The 14,158-nt window shown below is 44.9% G+C and overlaps 1 protein-coding gene across 4 annotated transcripts in view; it reads right to left on the reverse strand.

The window, feature by feature from the left end:
* rbms3 (RNA binding motif, single stranded interacting protein) overlaps nt 1–14,158 on the reverse strand; it is a 320,758-nt gene that overhangs the window by 87,282 nt on the left and 219,318 nt on the right. The gene's annotated exons all lie outside the window — the stretch shown is intronic.

The raw sequence follows: 14,158 nt of genomic DNA on the forward strand, positions 1-14,158 counted from the left end.
GTCCCTCTGGGCGTGTGTGTGAGACCCTGAGCTTGTCGGCTACATTATGGATTTGCGTGAGCGGAAAGTGTTGTAAACATCTTGCGTGCTGTACATATTTAAAGTAGCTCGTATGGAATCCTCTGGGTGTTTCTTTTTACCCGATTTTAAGTGTGAAGATTAAAGATCAAGACAAAGAGAGGGGGAAACGGAGAGAGAGACGCTGTGTAGTGTGTATTGTAGAACAGGGGTTTTCTCTGTAGTGCCCAGAGGCTGCTGCTAGCTAGGTGAAGCTGCACAGCTGGTGCTGGGTGCAGCCTGAGGTAGCAAAGGGCCCCGTGAGCTCTGCAGGAGAACAGCTGGAAACAGCAGCCCAGCCCCAGCAGTCGATCCGTCACTGAGCCACGCAGCCACCACGTGAGTCAACCAGCCATCCATCCATCTACGCCACAAGTCAGTCATCCTCTAAATGAAACATCAAACAACATTACGTCCTCCTTATCTCTAATTATGTATTGTTTATGATGCCATTAGGATATTCATTTCTAACATATCAAATTTCAATCAATCCATCCCCCCACTCAGGTGGATCTATCCAATCAGGCAGGCAGCCAGATTGTGATCTGTTACAAGCGCTCATTCATCACTTATCCTCTCTTTGTCCAACATCCATATCTCCATAACTGTCATCCAACAGCAGCCAGGACCACCCGGAGGTACAGCTCACAAGAGCACAAGACCAAAAGCAGTATATAAAAAAAGTGCAAAGTAATGAATAAACAAATACTACAAATGTTAGATTAAGATCCACTGCAGCTCATATTTGTATGTAGACAACAGTAGAAATTGCAGTTGGTCGACAGGCACACTCAGGAAGATGTAAATAACATCAACGACGACGACGACGATCAATTGTGCACTTTCCATATCACATTTAGGGTCAGTATATTTTCACATTTGTCAAATGAGTGTATTCAACTGTATTTCTTTTAATAGATGTGGATCTTAATGTTAATTCTGAATGGATTCCTGAGGCTGTGAACTGTATCGATACGATACGTGATACGATACGCGAGATGATACGCGAGACGATATGTGATACGATATGTGATACGATATGTGACACGATACGTGAGACGATACGTGAGACGATACGTGAGACGATACGTGATACGATACGTGACACGATACATGATGCGATACCCAATGCAATACTCAATGCAATACCCGATATGATACACGATACAAGATATGATACGTGGTACGATATTTGATGCGATACGCAATACGATACCCGATACGATACGTGATACGATATGTGATACGATACGTGATACGATACGTGATACTATACGTGATACGATACGTGATACTATACGCAATACGCGTTAAGATACACGATACGATATGCGATACATGGCCTGCAATAACGATATTATCATGATACAGCGTTTTTGCGATAATTGTTATATTCTTAAACAATCAAACAAACAATCAAACATTAATTTCTGTTCACAGTTACCCTCAGTCATGTCATAAGCATCACCACGAGGAGTCATGAAGCACGCGCCACATATTTGTAAATTAATCGATACTTAGTGCCAGTTACACTTCTGCAGTTTTTTAAGCCTTATCCTAGATCAGATCTTACTTGGGATTTTATGTTTACATAAACCTTGTTATTTGTATACCTGCATACATGATCAGGACAGTATCCAGGTTTCTGATCCTATGTGTGCATCTGATTTCTCACCATCTTAGAATGTTAGGAACTCTGACCATGTGTTTTCATGTCACAATAATCTGCCTCCCATTGGAATATTCCAGGGGGCTTATCCAGGTTTATTATTAACCAGGATATGCTGTTTACATAGACAACACATAACCCAGATACTTTAAAACCCTGATAAGATGCATGTAGACACACTCATTTTTGTATTTACTGCAATAAATCAAGAGTAAATTCCCTTCTCACATTTAATAACAGCCACTCTTGTAAGCATTTTAATCCAGTTTAGATCAATAATGCAGTGGAGGGCCTTTGAAAGGCAATGATCTCTGTGGTGGTTAGGATCTATCATTTAATAAGAAGGAAGGCTACTGATGCTATCCTGAATAATAATAGCAATTTAGCAAGACATACGTCTATAAAGAATTTATAGGTTGGTATTAATGCTAAAGGAAAAGTTTCATTAGTCCATGAGTGTGTGAGTTGCATCGGCCAAGTCCAGTCTCATAAACCTTAAAAACTGGCAAAAAGACAAGAGAAGAAGAAAGTCAAGGGCAAGTAGAAGGTAAAAATGTCTTTCCTAAACCACACAGAGCCGTGTGATCTGTGAAAAGCGGCACTTTACTTTGAGTTCACTTGATTTAGACTCAAATAAATGCCTAAAAAAAGATAAGAAAAGTGAATTTTCAGTGATCTATTTCACAGGCATATATGCAGTGCTGTTAACAGCAACTTCAATCCAGAAGTCTGTCTTCTTCTCAGTAGGGGGCTGCTGAGATACTTCAGTAGCAGCAGCCTGCATGTAAACACTGTCTTTGAGAATCTTTACAGGCTCTCTGCGGTTCGCCACAGGCAACGCTGTCTCCCTCTGCCTTGTTTTGCTTTCTGTTTGACGTCGGAGGAAGAGGTTAAGGAGGAGGAGAGGAAGTGCCTCCACCTGCCTTCATCTCCCCGTCTGTCGGAGGAGAAGACGGGTCCCTCCCCTGATTAATTAGCCGTCTTATCTGACAGGACATGTTTGATCTGATTAAAGCCTTTGGGAGAGAGCCGGTGCCCGACGTAGAAAACAGGAAAGAAAAAACGCAGCTCAATTACCTAACTTTGGGGGCGAACTAAACTCCTCCTCCTTCTGCAGGTTTGTCACATTTATGCGCTTCAGGGCGAGCGAGGAAAGGGCTCACGAGCGTTTGTATAACACAGGATTTGGCAGTGAATGAGGCTTAATTAAATCTGCCCGTAAAAATCTACTGTACACGTGTCACTCTCCTGTTAAGTCCCTTTGGTGTGTGTGTAGCCGTGCAGCTGTGCTTTCCTTTGAGTTTCTCCCGTTAAGTGAGGCGATGTTTTTCAGGATTATGTCAAATAGGCTTCGTATTCCAATGCAGACAGGAGGTCTGGATCAAAGAGTTAACTGACTGACTCACTCACTGGGCTAAGCCAATGATACCACAGTTAGAGTGTGAGTGCTGTTGAATGGAAGCACTTCCTCCTATAAGCATGTGACAGCACACGCGGTGAAAGGAGTGCGGCGGAACGTGAAGCGGTAATTTGTTAGCGCGGGCTAATAGCGCAGGGCTACGTTTGCTCGGGGATTATCTCTGGGAGGCCTCGCCTATACGCAAGGCCGCCTCGCTAAGTTTCCTCTTTGATGACGTTCCGCACCACAAAGCCCTAAATACCCAGCTGAGAAGGTTATACGGGGAGGAGTGGAAAATGGGAGCGTTTTGACGGGAGGTGAGACGGGCTGGCCCATTCCGCCAGGAGATTTAATTTCCTTTAATGTCAGCCTTCGCACACACTCTGCTGTCAGGGCTGTGAATGAAGCGGTAATTGAGGTCTGTGTGTGTGTGTGTACCTGTGCATATATCCTATCTCGGAGTAATTATGCGCTTGTTCCATCAAATACTGTAATGCTGTGCGTGTGTGTGCGCCTATTTCCCCTTATTGTGTGTATGTTTCCCAGAAGTGTGTGTCCCCTCCATTGACCAGTGTTGTAGCAGGCTAATGGAAAGGCTCCAGGCTGCGCTGGGCCTTTGATGAGCATAATTCCTTCACCTTGCCACAAGGAGGACAGGAGGAATCCAACTGTGTGTGTATGTGTGTGTGACAAGAGGAGGAGGAGGCTGAGGGGAGGCGGCAGACGTGTCATTTCCCACTGACGGATGGCCCCCTTGCTAGAGCTGACAGCCCTGTAGCTGTTATTTCATTTCGACACCCTGCTCTGTTTACCTCACTGTAATTTCTGAGAACATTACCATGCTGCAGGAGGGGAGGAGGGGGGGTATTAGTGGAAAGGAAAAAAAAATAGGAAGATCAAAAAAAATAAGAGAGGAAATGGGTGGTGGTGGAAAAGGTGAAAGAGTGAAAAGGTAGGGAAGAGGGAGCTGGAGAGAGAGACAGCTGACATGACAGGCCGATACAACACATTAAAGGAAGCTCTTGTTGCCTTTTGACAAAGCTTGAGGGAAAAAGAGACGTCAAACGTTAGAAGTCTCGGGTTCCGCCTATGGGGCTCTCAGGGCTGTATCCATTTAACTGATAAAAGTTAGACAGATAGATGTATGTCCTGACTGGGGGCAGTGCATCTAACGCCACGTTGAGGCATGAAGCTGCCCGCTCTGTCTTGTCAAGATTCTCCTCACACTGTATCTCCCAGTCTTTTTTATCCCCTTTCTCACACCACTGAACTCTCCATAGCCCCTCTTTGTCCAATTCTTCTTCTTTGCAAAACTTTCACTCTAGCACAGTCCTGTCCTTTAATTCTCATACGAAGCTGCGTTTCCACTGCAAGAACTTTCCCCAAGGACTAGGAACTTTTGAAAGTATTCAGTGAGTTTCCAGTGCAGGGACCAGGGTCAGATTCCCAGGAACTTTATTCTATTGCCAAAAGATCCCTGCTCCACAGGTAGTGATTTCTGAAAGTACAGGGACTTTGAAGGCAAAGCTGAACATTTCTGATTGGTTCCTGAGTGGTTGAACCACCTACTTAAACATTGTTGCAGCCCAAGTACACTCCTTCATGGAAACTGTATTCCCTAATCTCTTTCAGCAGGATAATGCTGTAAAAATGGTTCAGGAATAGTTTGAGGAACACGACATTAAGTGTTGACTTGCCCTCCAAATTCCCCAGATCTAAATGCAATCGGGCATCTGTGGGATTTGCTGGACAAACATGGTGGTCCGATACATGGTGGCCCCACCTCGCAACTTACAGGACTTAAAGGATCCGCTGCTAATGTCTTGGTGCCAGATACCTCAGCACACCTTCAGAGGTCTAGGAGAGTCCATGCCTCGATGGGTCAGGGCTGTTTTGGTGGCAAAAGGGGGACCTACACAGCATAGCTCATCGGTGTATGTTTAATCTACACAGAACGTTGGACCTCAGAAAGACAGAAAACACTGGGCTGGGGGAACTTTTAAGTACCTGGTACTAAAACTTCTTGTTACTTTTGGTGGAAACGCAGCTCTGCTTCCCTTTTCTTTCCCCAAGTATTCCTGCTTGTCCTTCCTTACCGCTGCTATTGCTATACCGTCCAATTCCTTCACTTTCTATCCTTGCGTCCTTCTCCCTTCCACAATTCTTTCAGCTTGCTCAAGAGATTAAAATTGTATGTATAATTGGCTTGACAGGCCTTCTCAGACGCTCCTCTAAGCACCAGTGCATACTCCACCGGGGATTGGTGCATGTGCATGAGTGCGTTAGCCAATCCTTGTTTCAGCACCACACCATTCCCCCTCAGGTATGCCTCTCCGGCCTGTAGTGTGACTAACCAGCAGCCCGGAGATGCACAATTAAATCCAAAGACAATGGGGTTCCGTGTTGTCTGCTTGGAGAAAACTGCGAGGAAGCAGTAGTTGCTGCGTTGCTGCTGCTGGGAGGATGTGTTGCTGACATGTTTGCAGATGCCAGAGGGAGGGTTTCCTCCGCTCTTGTATATAGGTTGTGCTCAGATCTTGCTGTGGGAGTCTGAGTCTGCAAAATGCATTCCAAAAGACAAGCAGGCCGACCAAGTGGAAGGAAGGCGAAGGGGGATTGAGGGAGAAGCGTATGAGCGCATCAACTCACTTCAAACGCTCGAGTTTAATTTGTGAGGAGCCAGAAAATTCAGAGACAAAAAGGTAGCACTACAAAGGAGCTATCATTCTGTCAGCCGGCTAGTCAGCTGGTCAGACAACAGCAGGCGAAGTCAGGCGGGCGGCTTACTGGCCTTTGATGAGCGCTTCTCAACATTTTCTGGTGCCACTGATGAGCGGATGGCAGGATCACTTTACTTTTCTCTTTGTAGAAGCTGTCGTCAAACGCTTTCTCAACACTGTGCCATTCTGTCTGTTATCAAGCCCCTTTGTGACACCCCACTTCAAAACCCATCCACAACCAAGAGTTGACATTGCAGAGTGTCCCTATCCCAGCCGGCCTCCGTCCACTGCAACCATTTACAGGAGATTGCAGGAGACTTGAAACTACTAACAACCTTTATCAGCCTTCTCTCTCAGTCTGATACACATCCTTCCAAACAAGCAGAGACGTACAAACACGCATAATAACCACACAAATGTCTCGCGCTCAGCCACAGAACAGCATGTTACAGAGCAGAAGAAAGACAGCGAGAGAACAAGCCGGTGATGCGTGAGGTCCTTCTGCCGCTCGACGGGGGGGCCCTGACGAAATCCACATTCCTGATTCAAACCTTCTGTTGGAAACAAAAGGCTGTGAAGGCGAGGATGTGTGCCATCACCCAGGGCAGCCTGTTTTTATCCAATTACCATATTACGTCTGAACAAACAGCCTAAAACACCTGTCACTTCAACATGGCTGTAACAGCGCTGCTTTAAATGGGTATTGGCAGGGGTTTAAGATAAAGAATGCAAACTTACCATGTAGGCTAACAGCTGTCAGTGCTTCACAACTGTATTGTGTTGTGTTATAGATATTATCTTTACTTTAACTCATAATTTGAGTCCCTCTTTTGGGTGGTATGTCTTTAAAAACCTTGGCATTTATATCTGTAGGTATGAGAGTGATTAGAAAGGATGCTTTGATATGTTTTTATTGAAATGTTACACAAATTATACGACTGAACAGTGCACTCCTTCATCAAAACCTGTGTTATTCATGAGGATATGAGAAGGTAAGTTAATAACGTACTGGTTACTCTGATGCACAGCATCATGGTATTTGATTGTAGCTTCTAAAATAAGATGACGTGATCCAGATCTATGTTACGTAACACTCACTGTTTCGTTTTTGGTTTGATTTTTGAAGATATCGAGTGCATGACAGACATTTCAAGCTCAAAATACAATTCGATATTCAGTGAAAACTATTTGACCTGTATTCAAAAACTCCCAGCTACTTGCAAACATGTGACTGAAGGAGAGACAGAAGCCTTTTTTACACTGCGGTTCCGCTTCAGCGCCGCAACGAAGCTCCATCCTCATGCCACCATGCGAGCGCTGGCGTAAAGCCGCCCCAGTGCGTGTTTTTAAATAGCGTTCCAGCGTTGCGGAAGCGAAACGTGCGCAAGTTGTAAACAAACAGCGCTTGCTTCAAATACATACACAAGGCGATTTCCCACCCTGTAGGCTCTGCAGTTTACACTGACGCTGTTTCATCTCGGTTACACCTCTATTACTGCCTACAATGCCGGCCCAGAGGCGGGACGACTTCGCCCCACCATTCTGCCTCCGTGCGTTCTACATAGAAGACGGAACGTAACAGAGGCGTTATAATCCCGCCTTGGACTAGCAGTGTAAAAAGCCCTAGAGACCCACTCGACGACTGTGCATAGTTGTTGTAGACTTGCTAGTTTTGCCTTGCAAAGATTTTGACCTCATTTTCAATTTGGTCGAGTTCCACAGAACTCTTCGAAGGCTGCAGAAGCCTCTGTATTTTTCTCTGCTTCAGAATCTCACAGTGCAAACGCCATTTTGCACTCATGCTTTCTTCTTCTTTTGTTGTTTAATGGCGGCTAGCAAACAGCGTTCAGATGCGCTACAGCCACCGTCTGGTTGTAGTACATTACAACCAGGTGTTCAAAGTGTATTTGAAGAATGTCTCGTTTTTTAAATGCCTGGTTCTAGCTTATTATCTTATTAGCTACGAAAGCTGTTCCAACCACTTAAAGTGCTTTTACTCTACATGTCACATTTAAACACTCATTCATACTCTGATGGCAAAGGTCTAAGTGCCAATTTCCAATCAGTTCTATGCCCATTCATACACCAATGGCTATGCCTTGGGGTTCAGTGTCTTGCCCAAGAACACTTGAGACTGTAACAGTCAGGGATTGAACCTCCAACCTTCTGATTAACGACGACCGACTCTACCACTGAGCCACAGCTGCCCCGGCTTTCCAATGGCTTTCCGAATTTCTGTTCTGTTTTTCTTAACAGGTGGATGGAAACTATGGATGTACAGATCCAACTGTTGCATTCCCAATACCTGGACTCGGCGCGTTGGCCCATACCTTATGATGCTCTCTTTTTCTGCCTGTAAATCTTAATGCATGAAACTCTTAATGAGGGAACTTCAGGCCTAAAATGACGTTGCCACAGTGAATGGATTTTATCAGCACATCTCTAATGGAAACGTACCTTATTGTCTAATTGTTACTGTGATACCTGATGCAATAACGCATTTACAGTTCAATCGCTGCAACAAGACAATCTGCACGCCAACAGATGGTTGCTTACACACAATAATTAACCTCTCATTTTCACACCAGAAAGTAATTCAAACTTTGTCACAGGGCTCAAAGTTTTATTAAAATACGTATTTTTCATGAGATAGAAAAGATAAAAAGAGCCGACTATGAAGCTCCGGAGCCAAAGATTAGAGGCTCACCTTGCTCACGCAGTGTTCCATTTGGCTGGAATACAATGTTACCTGATTAAATAAAAATCTTACAAATTACCATACGTTGCTGCAGAGCACAGCTTAATACATCACATTATTCAGCTGCAGAATTCTTCCCAGGAGTGCAATCCAAGCCAATGACAACTGAGTGTGTCCTAGCAGCCCAGAGGCACCGAGGTGTTTAGTTTGGTTTTAAGATCTACACTCATTCACTCACATAATTACACACCGGGCTCCTGCGCGGCACCGCATCTCATACATGCACATACCCACAGCCATGCACACACTGTCAATCTTTGTCCTATTACTGCTTATGGAAAACGGCTTTCTGGCTGCTCTGTATTATGCCGGGATGATAGATGCTGTGTGAGGAACAAAAGTGGGTGATACATTATTGAGACTCTGAGTATGCTAACACAGCGGTGGGGCTTTGTTTTACCAACTCTCCCAGCTCGGCCCGGCTCTCTGCTGGTAAAGCTGGTGAAATATTCATCCAGCATACGGCGCAGTGAGCACACAGGCGGCTTCTGGTACGTCCTTCCATGTGCCATGTTAGTGTGAAGTTGAATGCACATCTGAGGTACGTGGAGGATCCTGTGCTTAACACTGAAGGTGAATCAGGCTTGCAGAGGTAGTTGAAGTTAACAGTTTGACACAGAAGCCCCTTTCACACATGCACTGCACTCCTGAAAACGTCCCGACATTGTCCGAGTGGGCTGCATGTGTGAATGCAAGCAGACATATTTTTCACCCCGAGTTTATGCGGACATTTTCCTGCCAGCCTCGGAGCAAGAAGTCGGGATTAGCTGATGTGTGAATGCAGCAGGTAAGAGTCAGGAACATTCACCGTGAGCGAGTTGGCAGAGTGATAATCTCTATTTACAGATTCTACATAGAAATGTAGAATCTGACGTGGATTTTAGGGACGGCAAGTGTTCTGGTTTCCGTTTGTAGTAAGCTTGTAGTCCGAGTAATATTGACCAATCACGTATCAGCAGGCTGCAGTGTATGCAGGAAAAACAGTCCGTGTGGAGAGCAGACAGAGCTTAATGCGCCGTAATGACATCCCGGCTCCCATCAGCGTCATCTGACAACGATTTAGCTTCTTATTAATCTCTATAAACAGACATCTGCATGCTAACAGCTAAGAATCTGTTTTGATCTAAAATTCAACTTGAGATAAATTCCCTGACGTGGTGTCACGAAAGCCGTTCAGCATTTAGATTTCCCGACTTCCTCGAATGCATCAGAGATGATTGATCTGACCTCCGTTCAACAAACGAGCATTTTGAAAGTAGTTTTCTTCTCCTCTTGAGGACAGACCTGACAAAGCTTCATTCTGACTTTTTACTAATCTGCATCATGATGGTGAAATTTCAGCAAAGGTAAGACCCGTTAATTAAAGTCAATCACAAGAGAAACTGTTTTTTTTTCTCGGCATGTTCACAGGTGTCCCCAGAGGCTACATCGTTGTCAGACTATAGCCGATGGGATCCAAGATTGGCGGAGTGATGACATTTATATCATGCAACCGGTGTGAAACCAGAAGAGCAGCACATAACAGGACAATTTAAAACATCCAAATTGGAGAGATTAACAGGTTCCTGAGGGCCAAAGGCAGAATTGTTAGACAGTTGCGGGGACCACAATGTACATTTAACATCATATCCTGCCCCCGTCCAACAAGGAAAATGTCCCGCTGTAATGGACATGTGAGGAGTGTCAGGAGTGCATGCGTGAAAGGGACTGGTGTTAAGGCATACACCGATGACATTACTTGCACATTGCACATTTTTTAAGCATGTTATCAAGACTTAGTTGGACATTAGATGCTGAAATTATAAAGTGGCAGACTAACAACAAATGAACAGCACGGGAAAATGAAGTCTGAATTATTAACTTCTTGTTTTCCAGATCACTCGTTTTTTCTCCTGTTAGAGCGAGCTACGTCTCATTTGGATGTAAATTCCGTCTCGGAGGACATAAAATTTTTTACATTTTTAAACCTGAATAAACCTAAACTAAATTTACCATCCTGATCTTGTCCAAGAAAAGGATGTGTGCTGTCTATTGCCTGAACACGTCAATGCAGTATAGAGCACTTAACAGACAAACATGATGCAGATGAGGCTCAAATATGTCCCATATCCGGTATAATCTGTAACACCTGGTGAAAATATTTCCTGGAAATATATATTTTCTGTAGGTCTTAATGATAAAATATAGACGGAGCCAACCAACCAATCCAGCCTATTCATATCTATAAGCATTATCTATATAAAAATGTTGCACATATACACTTTAATTCTTAAAAAAGGGACTATTTTCACCTGCGTATTAATGCACATTTGTGGCTCTAGTGAGGTTTTACACTGACAGAAGAGTGGATGTGGGATCACCTCTCCTGCCAGTGTTCTGTGTAATGAGGTAAAATGTCACCGAGTGCAGCGGTGCGGCTCATTCGTGTGTTTTTAATAATTTTTAACAATGAAGGTGTTTAGCAGAGTAATGAGCGACACCAGGCCTCGGCTACACAGGCAGCAAATTCATTCTCGGATTTGTTGAAGAATATTGAATATCACCGGCTTTGTGCTTTAACATTTCCGAGCATCAAGGATGCACCATCGACCGTATCAAGCCTCATTTTCCCTCTTCACGAATGTTTGATGGAGGGATCACACCTTTGCTTTGCAAAAACAGACATAACACCACTAAATTATGTCTGCCATCAATGTCACGGCTCATACATTTTGATGCCGGGTTGATGTGAATTTAAATGGGTCGATGTGCGCTTCACCCGCTTAATCACGACCCCCTGATTTGATTTTGTATCTCCCTCGGTGAGGTAATATTCCAGAGATTAAAATTTCATGTGGAGCTCATATCAAAAATTCATTATTAACATGGAAGACGGGCACACCCGCCTTACCCCTGTGCTCCAGCGAAAGGAGACAAACCTCATGCATGCAGAGTAAAAGCGGGAAGGCACACATGCATGCAGAGACACTCTTTGCTTCGCTCCCCCCGAGGACTCCGACACAAATTCTTCCTGCCTTTGTAGGAAATATTGAGGAATTTCCTCATAAGCTGTGGTTACGTCCTTGGTCGTGCTCCCTCGGCTCAGGAGTCGACAACATTCACAAATGTCCTCCCGGTTTCATAATACATTTTCGTCGGCGTAACCCTCCGTATTTTTCCATTAGGCTGTTTGCTACAACAGCTCATTGTGTTGACGCCGGGGTAAATGCATTTTTCCGTCTTATGCATCATTCATGATATAATTTCTGAGATTGAATTCCTCCTGGCTGACATCATGTGGAGGTGGAGAGAGCCGGTGATGGTTTTGGTTTTGAAGAGGAAGGGAGGAGGAGGAGGGGGGGTTGTTAAAAGGAAATGGTGGTGAGCTGTTTGCTTTCCACTCCGGACCAACAGAAGCTCCTCTGTAAATTACGGTTCACTCTTCACTCCCTGCTCCAGCTCTCCTTCGTCTCTCTTCTAACCTCTTTTGTCAGTTTGTATGTTCGCCTTTCAACCACTGCTTTCCACGTTCCTCCTTTTATGTTGCCCAAAATAGTTGCAAACACTTGATCATTTACTTTGGGACGAAGATGAGATGGAATACTAAACAGAACAGAGAACATCCTGTAGCTGTTGCAGAGGGCGATATGCCAGAAAGAGGCTTTGATATTTGGTGGGAGACGGCTTTCCCCAGTAACCCAAGAATTCAAACCCGTGGAGAGCGAGTGAGAGTCTGCATGTTTTGTTTGCTACAGCTGTTTGGGACAAAACTTTCATGCCCTGTTTTCCTTCTTACTGGGGAAGATTTCTGGGACATTTCTCTTCTACCTTTTGTCGTCTGTTTTTACTACTCTGACAGCTTGTTCTGTACTTTCTCTGTTCGTTTTCCAACAATCCCACCACAAATATATGGATTTATAGTTTTCTTTATTTCATTTATATTTTGTCAAATTAGCTTAGCAAAGTTTGCACGTACCCCGTGGCAATTGCAGAACTACAGCCTGTGCTACACGCCCCCGCCCACTGCAGACGTGTAGGTTGGAGGGTGAGCCTCTTAGGGACAAGAACTTTGCAGCCTCTTTGCCTTCCTATGTGTCCGAGAGGCACCGTACAGACTGCAGCAACACAATTCCTGGAAAGGACAATAAATAATCGTATCTAATCTAATCCCACTCAAGCGCTGGTTTAGCTCAGTGGTTAATATGTGTCCTAGATGTGGCGGTTCGACTCCCGCCCTCTGCCCTTTGGCACGTGTCATCCCCACTCTCTCTTCCCCCATTTCCGCCACTATCCACTGTCCTCTCTCTAAAAATAAAGGCATAAAAAAGCCAAAACAATAATCGCACATTTAGATTTTCTGTCACGATTGCGCACTTCGCACCGAGCAATGTCAGCCAGGTTAGGTTCGGCCTTTCTGGGGAGCTACTGCATGTTGAGGAGGAGTGGTAGTTGTAATTCTTGAACCATAGCGCGAGCTGTGTGAGCGCCTAATTTAACTACAAACATGTTATTAACAATTTAACTAAGAGCTATGATTTTATCGCGTTGCTTCTTAGAGGGAACTATGAAATTCAAAGTGTTACTGGGAGAGAAAGCCTCTCCCGACAGCCTGTATGCTCTGTGGTCCCAACAAGGGTTGTGTAGCACAGGGGGGTAGTTCTGCAATTGCCACGGGGTACATGCAAATCTAACACAGCTGGGGCGCCGGTCAAACTCTTAAATTGTGTGTCCCATGCACAGAGGCTACGGTCCTCAATGCGGCGGCCCAAGGGTCGCGTGTCATCCCCACTCTCTACCCCTGTTTCCGAAACTATCAGATCAGAATAGTAAAAACAGATAGCGTGAGGACATAGCAGATAAATAGTTGGAACGTCAAGGGGTAAAGCATTCAATGTGGGAGTGATATGAAGACAGAAAAGGAAAAGCCAAGCTGCAGGGTCAGCATGTCTTGTCCGCACACGTTCCGATAAATCCGAGGAGGGAAAACATGTGGCTACTTGAGCCCTCCTGGGACACCATTTTGCAACCTCTCCTCTTGGTTCCCAAGATTTCACATGCTGCACGATGCCCTGTGTGACCTTAAAAAGGCCCATGTGTCTCCAACATGGTCACATCGGTCTCCTTCCCCCTATAGTCTCATTCAGCGCACGCTGCTCACAGAGCCCCCGCCACATACGATCCTCTGTGCGGCCCTTGACGGGGTTCACCGCATCATAAAACCGTCATGCATGTTAACTCCACGGTGCATGGGTCAAATGAGCCGTGGCGGTGGATGTTAAGTGACTTCAAAAGGCTGTATCGGTACGCCCCTCCACCCCCTGTCCGTCTCACCAGCCCATGTGTGTGTGAAGAAATGTGTTCAGCCAACTGGGAGGGTCAGGGGATCGCAGCTTTGAGATAAGGAGGAAGGCGACGTCACATGCATGCAGAAGTGCTCGAAACACTCAGGCACTTGCACACAATGGCAGAAAGTAACAGATCTTTTACTATAAAAGCAGACACAAAAGAGGAAGTTGACAGCCAGATGGAGTGTTAAGATGACATAATGTACACATAATGTGTGAGCCTTTCAGCAT

Source organism: Semicossyphus pulcher, unplaced genomic scaffold, assembly GCF_022749685.1.
Source record: "Semicossyphus pulcher isolate SPU_LCO1_2020_fin unplaced genomic scaffold, fSemPul1.0.p SCAF_5, whole genome shotgun sequence".
Taxonomy (NCBI): Eukaryota; Metazoa; Chordata; class Actinopteri; order Labriformes; family Labridae; genus Semicossyphus; species Semicossyphus pulcher.